Here is a 7,708-nt window from a genome sequence, read left to right on the forward strand (position 1 = left end):
TTGATATTGCTCGGATAACACAGCATTTGTTTGAACAGAGTGTTGCAAGCGAGCTACAAGAAATAGACTTTTAGTATGGCCATTGGAGATTGATATTTCTCGGATAACACAACATTTGTTTGAACGGGGAAATATGAAGTTTCCTTGAATAGGAAGTTTAGCAAATTGTAGAGAAACTTGTGTATCAATGCTACTTTGATTTTGCTACACGCTAAAATTGATTTGTTCCAAGGGTCATTAGAGCTGTAATAGCACATAGAATATGCTGTGATCAGACCAATAAGCCCATGTTACATTTATCTCACACTGTTTCATAGGCAAAGTTATCCAGATATGGTCTATTACTGTGTTTTGGTGCGGAGATAGTTTGCTTGTTATTTCATGTAAGTTTTCCATTTCCATAAATTGTACAAAGAGTTTGCTACGAGCTATTTCTTGTTGTATGTCAATGTTCAAATCACCAACAACTAAAAAAGCACAGTCAGTATATGTAGTTTGCGACTTTGCTTCCTGAATTATTTGCATTATTGTGGATACTTGTTCAAATGGTGCTGCATAAATGTTCATTAAACAAATTGGTCGTTGGAAGTACATGTCAATTAGGGTAAGCTCTGTTTTGTTCTTGCAAAATGTCTTTCTTGTTCTAATAGGTATTTTTTTGTTTATGCAAGTAAGAACTCCATGTGTAGAATGTGCAGCCGCAAAATTGAATGATAAGAATTCTTTGACTACTGGTGGAGTGTACAAATGAGTTTCTTGAAAACATAGAATCATGTTGTCCATTAAGTCATTGTGATGAATCACGTCACTAAGATGTGCACGTAGACTACGTGTGTTCAGGCTTGCAATCGATAAAACATCCTTGTTAATAGATTTCTTCTTTGCGAATTCTAGTTTCCATGCACCAATTGTTTCTAGCCATGCCATCTCATTGATTATTTTGTTTTTGACATGGAAGTTTTGTTGTGTCAATTTGTTAATCAAGTATAGTGAGTCAATAGTTCGAACACGTGATAATGCAGTGTAGACTAGACCATGTTTTGTGACACCAGTTGGGTCAAATGCAAGTTGATCCAATGTCAACCCTTGTGTTCGGTGTATTGTCTGGGCACAGGCTAATTGGATTGGAAATTGTTTTCGAATTGTAATTTGTAATTTGTTCCGAGACATTGCTAGCGATTTTGCTATTCGAAAGATTGGTGTCCAATTTGGCATTATATTTATGTCGTATAGTTGTTTGAAGTTGCTTCTTTGTTGTTTCCCAATTTCTGGGTCTGAAAATTCTATCCAGACAATGTCAGGCCTATTGTTATTAGATGAATAGGATTTTCAGTCGCAGCAGTTTAGCTTGTTTACTCCGAAGGATTCTAGTTAGCATTCAAGCAAGCAGCACTAGGAACAGAGGCCATATATATATGCTTCGATTGCAGTTGCAAATATCCCTTATCATGCAGATCATCTAGTTTACCGAGATCCAGCAGTAGAGCTTGTTTACTCCGAAGGATTCTAGTTAGCATTCAAGCAAGCAGCACTAGGAACAGAGGCCATATATATATGCTTCGATTGCAGTTGCAAATATCCCTTATCATGCAGATCATCTAGTTTACCGAGATCCAGCAGTAGCAGTTACGGAAGGCAGAGGAATTAGTTGGGTCCAGTGCTCCCAGGGTTGACCTGGGCAACTCACATACTATGGTGAATTTCTATAGAATCTCCTGCAGTGAGCAATAGCAACGGACCTACAGCAATTCCTGCTCCTGTATCTAGGAACGATAGACATAACGTACATTGGGAACCAGTTTCAGTAATACATAAATCACACAATTGCAATAGAAATAGTCACATGAGCAAGTTTCAGTAATACATAAATCACAATTCAAGATACACCACTTTATGTTGCTAGCCCAAAATCACACAACTGCAATAGAAATAGTGACATGAGCACTATATACCAAAGATCTGAATATTATTGAATAACTAACTTGCAGAGAATCATCATCAATTCAAAACACGACTAACATGAAAACCACCGTGAAGCTTACATTTGACCTTGAAAATAAGCATTTCTTATGACAGACTATAACATGTGAAGAATACAAGACAAGCACGAATGCTAAAAATTAGGACATTAGTGCCGCAATCAAGCAAAGACGATAGAAGCATAAAAAATGCAAGTTGTAGCACCATGGCGGACCCAAATGCATATTTGAAGCATCCGTCGTACACCTGTAACAGAGAAGGAAGCGGGGAAATAAGACAATGCGTAAGATAATGCAAAAGAGATGTTATTGTTTTTTTGGTTTCTTTTTTCTTTGTCTTTCGACTTTTACGATCTCAATAATCAGAAGAGTCATGAGAATAAGTGCTAAGAGAAACAATGTCGTGAGTTCAGTAATTTGGCTTATGCTAATGGATTCCATGTTATGTGAAGCGGGGAGATGTATGTGAATATCCAGGTGCAGAAGAGGCCAATTTATACAAAAGTTCAACGTGTTTGTAAGGTGGTTTTAAGTGTGAATGGAGCTAAAATACTTGAAGCTCCGATGGAGCAGGGCAGTATTTAATGGTCGGCATAAAACGAAAAGCTTACGTTAAGTGAGCAATCGGTGCAATTAAGTGGTCGATATGACATGGGGAGCAAATGGCATATGGAATGGTGTATGTGGCGGCAGAAGTAAATGCGAAATTAGGTGATGTATCTGACATCGGGAAATCTTGGTGGTAGATTGGGTCCGACAGGAAATCTATGTCAATATCTAGGTGCAGAAATCTTGAAGATCAGATTGGAGCAAGCCAGTATTTAATGATGGGCATAAAACGAAGACCTTACGTTAAGTGAGCGATCGGTGCAATGTTAAGTATGTGTATTTACCTATATTAAGCAGGATCTGTAAGCATAAGTAAGTCATTCCATATTAGAGATAATGTAAACTTATTCATTAGGTAGAATACGGTACCCTATTCAAAGCTATTGGTAGCTTATGACCCTGTATTAGTCTAATGGGTTTGGTTCATATACCTTTACCATTAGTACACAACATAGCTGGAATAATGAAGTTGAATCAATTAGGCAAGTAAGCTTAACCTTGTTGAAACTTATGACTAGAGATTGGTGTATTCAATGGGTTTAGTTCAATATGCTTATACCTAGTATACTCATTAAGCAACAGGTTTCATGTCCTTGTTGCTTACTCTATACTGGAAGCTATTACTCTTATTACTTATGTTTATAGCTGTATCTTCCTAATAAATACATGATATGAGTTCTATTCGCATTCAGTAAGCTTGATACAGATAGATAAGCATGATACAGAAGCTTAACCCTACTACAGCTAGTTACATGTCACTATGAATGCCATTGATTAACTTATACGACATACAGGATAAGGTCACAGTAATGTAAATGAATATGATAGCTTAAAAAAGTGACTTGATTCACGTAGTTAGATATGGTTACATGAGAAGAGATGATACAGGGGCTATATCCATTGATTTAATTAGACAATAATCATGACAAGATAGGATAGCACTGGTGCATTATGATTATGGATTCCTTATAGGTGATAGGTAGAAACAGGCAGCAAGCAGCACATACCTTAATGACACATACATTATGGATTCACTTGATATAGTAGTGTAATAAATCACATAGCTATGAACAGGGAGGTATAACAAGAGATTTTCTAGCTTACCTCACCTTCGTGGGCTATGGCTGGTTCAAGATACTAGTATGTTTCAACCAAACTGATTGCTCATATAAAACACGTATTCTCCATATAGAGATGATATCATGACATAACAGCTACTATTCCACCTTTCTCTGGCTCCAACCTAGACAAGTAAGGAATCAGTTCATTTGCCATGGATGGTGTAATATGCACTGCCCTCTGTGAAATTAGAGGGAGCGGAACATCACTAACTGTGGAGTTTTTATACTTTAACACCAATGAATGTGGCCGTTTGATCCCGATACCAGGGACTGATAAAAGAAAGTCACAACCTGCGAGGACACACATGCCTGCAAAGAAGACATTTAAGCCAGTCAGTCCGGTCACCATTTTGTTTGTTAATTAACTTGCCTTGCTCAAGACCATGAAGCTAGCTGTATTCTCTAGCATCAAGACAAGAGCCAAGATTACAAAAGGAAGGCAGAGTAACCGCCAAAACAGTACGAGTTATACTTTTGTCCCACATCAGCTGAACTTAGGGATACAAACTGTCAGAAACCTAGACTTTAAAGAAAGTGCATTGGGTTTTAGCACGGCTAAATAAAGGACAACGAGGTTATGCAGTTCAAAACATTTAATACCAGTCCTTGCTAAAATAATGAATCATGAGCAAATGCCAACTGAGCTTATGAAGCTTGAAGTATAACCTGTGAATAGTTCTTGCCATTAAATCACTGTCTTCATTGATAACAGCTACTATTCCACCTTTCTCTGGCTCCAACCTAGACAAGTAAGCCAGTTGAGCATCTGCTTCATAAGGTGCAACAACAAACTCAACTCCTTCTGTCTTAAGGATCTGAATCAGGGAAATAATGAATCTTGAGCAAATGCCAACTGAGCCTATGAAGCTTCAAGTATAACCTGTGAATAATTCTTGTCATTAAATCACTGTCTTCATTGATAACAGCTACTAGTCCACCTTTCTCTGGCTCCAACCTAGACAAGTAAGCCAGTTGAGCATCCGCTTCATAAGGTGCAACAACAAACTCAACTCCTTCTGTCTTAAGGATCTGAATCAGAGAAGAGTTCAAAATGTCAATCAGCAAAAAGCTTCAAAGTGGCAACATCTTAAATAGAAACGTAGCTGGCAGAAATACCTGTGAACCTTTCTGGCAATATCAAAAGCACTACCTGAATCAGTTCATTTGCCATGGATGGTGTAATATGCACTGCCCTCTGTGAAAATAGAGGAAGCGGAACATCACTAACTGTGGGGAAGTATAACTTCAGCACAAGAAAGATATAGTTTTCATAAACAGTGACAATAAAACGAATGTGGTTCACAGGCACTTCAAATCTAGATTTTTTGTTTCTTATAAGAAAAAATACCTAGCTTGTTCCAGGCAAGCATCTTTCCTCCTAAGAAAGAGAAAACAACAACTAATTACAATGGAATTATATAGTAAGGCAATACCACCAGTTCAATCCACCAATAACAAAATGAGATTAGAAAAATGGCTAAGCATGTACTAAGGTCCATAAGTTGAAAATCTTTGATCCCTTAAAAACATTATGTGCTTCATAGAGTGCAGGCGTTATCAGCATGTTAACCCTCCGGTGATACCTTGTAAAAGCCCTCACAGGTTCCGACTTCTGTAGCTGACGTGAGGCAGAACAGTGATGAAAAGGAAGGGAATTGTGGCTCCTATGTCAGCAGATCCTGAGCAAAGAAGGAGCTAAAGGATAGTTCCAGATCTGTAGTAATTTATGTAGCAACTTTGGTTACAAACTTCTGGTTAGGGCTTCTGGATTGATTTCAGTTCTATAGAATTCATTCTGCTCACTACAGTGTTACAATTATTGACATAGTGTACCAGAAAATACATAGAGCAAAGGAACTACAACAATATGTGAGTTGTCTGTATCAAGAAGACAAGAATTAATTGGCCAATGCTTTCATGGCATACCTTTATGTTCAGTACTGCTGCCCATGATAGGCATTAACCAGTGTTTGGATTGGGTCAAAACTGTGTAATGAGCGGGTTGATCAACAGACCCGCTTGACCAACATAGTCCCTCTCATGTGTGTTGAGTAGATGTAATAAATAGGCGTTGAATACGAATAAGAGAGGGGTGTAACCATTAGTACTTGATAATGTACTTCAATGATTGAACTAAAGGATACATAAGAGGTATATGACAGAAAATGCAGCTGGTATTAAGTAGCCAACCTTGAACCTTAAGGTCAAAACTCTTTGCTAATCTAATTGAAATTCATAGACTTCATTCAGGCCTCTCCAAAATATTTGATAGAAAGCAGTCAGCATAGTCATTCAGATCATTCAGGAATATGATATAACATTGCCAATGCTGTATAGTGAGTCCCTCCGAAGCCTAAGTAAAGGTACAGGGCTCTCAGCTAGCCAGGAAGAGAAAACAAGTACAGCCTGGACCATGCGGTAGATTAAATATGCTCGAAGACAATAAGGTGAGACATTGTTATAGAATACAGGGCTCTCAGCCAGCCAGGAAGACAAAACAGGTAAAGCCTGGACCATGCGGTAGATTAAATATGCTGCTGTTATAGAAGACAGCAAGGCAAAACATATGCCACAACTGTTTGAGACATTGTTATCATACAATTAACTTGAATGTTGACTCTCAGCATAGAAAGTCTGTGAGCTAGACATAGCGAATAAGAGATAGCATAAGACAAGCTACGATACAATAAGGGATAAGCAATGGTACTACTAAGATGAAACCGGACCCTGGATGTGACTGGAAATGCTGAGATTAAACATTAAAGCCAAACAAATAGAGCAGATCTTGTAGCAATACAGAGAGCAAGCCACTGTGTCAAATTCAACTCAACACAGAAAGCAACCTGAACTCATTCATTCACACGTGAAACTCCTACCAGTCAGTAAGTTTGAATACCCAACAAGTTTGACTTTCCACTACTCATTGGCAGTACAACACATGTAATAGAGATTCACAATATGGATAAAGGATAATGTTAATGTTTACAGTTCAACAGCCTAAACAATTTTATAGGGTGACTTAAAATCAGCTTATATTGAGAATTAAATGAAAATTTAATTATATAATCAGTGGGGTAGTGGTTCAATATGGTGGGAGGTGTGCCTTCTCAAGCTTCCCACCATGGATCCAATCTGCCTACAGGCATGTGCTTTGTGTCAACCCCCATGCATGTAAGGCCATGGAAACTCTTCCACAATCTAACTTGTTGAAGGATCATTCTCAAGCGAAAAATGCAAGTATGTTGTTGCCTCTTCGTCCAATTGACTGTTTTTGTTCATGTGAGGAGATTAATAAAGTTTTGATTTCAATTTCAAAGGATTACAACAATCCCTGTACAACAGAGCTTACAAAAATTCTATGATAAAGTGTTAAAAGAAGATTTCTGAAGGAGAGGGCATTGAACTCCAATGACAAGTTGAAGGGAAGGAAACCGGACCCTGGATGTGACTGGAAATGCAAGTATGTTGTTGCCTCTGAAATTCATCATCACAATAGCAACATGGAGAAAATCTTCATTCAGTACAATTAGAATGGTGCAACCATTTCTCCTTATCATGAACAATGAATCAAGAACTCCCATATTGTTGTACTTGCATCCTAATTTGTCTCTTGGTCCAATTGACTGTTTTTGTTCATGTGAGGAGATTAATAAAGTTTTGATTTCAATTTCAAAGCATTACAAAAATCCCTGTACAACAGAGCTTACAAAAATTCTATGATAAAGTGTTAAAAGAAGATTTCTGAAGGAGAGGGCATTGAACTCCAATGACAAGTTGAAGGGAAGGAAACCGGACCCTGGATGTGACTGGAAATGCTGAGATTAAACATTAAAGCCAAACAAATAGAGAAGATCTTGTAGCAATACAAAGAGCACCTTCAGATCAGGTTTTGATCATGCAAGTTAAAAGTATGAGTATAGCATGCCCTTAATAGGATTGGGAAAGCTACAACTACACATTGCAAGAGCACCTGAAGATGGAGATGGGCCTTACAATTAG

The 7,708-nt window shown here is 37.9% G+C and overlaps 1 long non-coding RNA gene across 1 annotated transcript; it reads right to left on the reverse strand.

Annotated features, from left to right (window-relative positions):
• Nucleotides 1–3,768: 3,768 nt before the first annotated feature.
• LOC149171628 (uncharacterized) lies at nt 3,769–4,536 on the reverse strand. Its single transcript, XR_016259571.1, has 2 exons — nt 4,434–4,536; nt 3,769–3,814 (listed from the first exon to the last, which is right to left on the reverse strand). It is a non-coding gene; the product is annotated as an uncharacterized LOC149171628 (long non-coding RNA).
• Nucleotides 4,537–7,708: the final 3,172 nt, after the last annotated feature.

The sequence above is a fragment of the Pinus tabuliformis genome, chromosome 4_2 (genome assembly GCF_031772625.1).
Source record: "Pinus tabuliformis cultivar Carrire ecotype Pingquan chromosome 4_2, CPIR1, whole genome shotgun sequence".
In the NCBI taxonomy this organism is placed as follows: Eukaryota; Viridiplantae; Streptophyta; class Pinopsida; order Pinales; family Pinaceae; genus Pinus; species Pinus tabuliformis.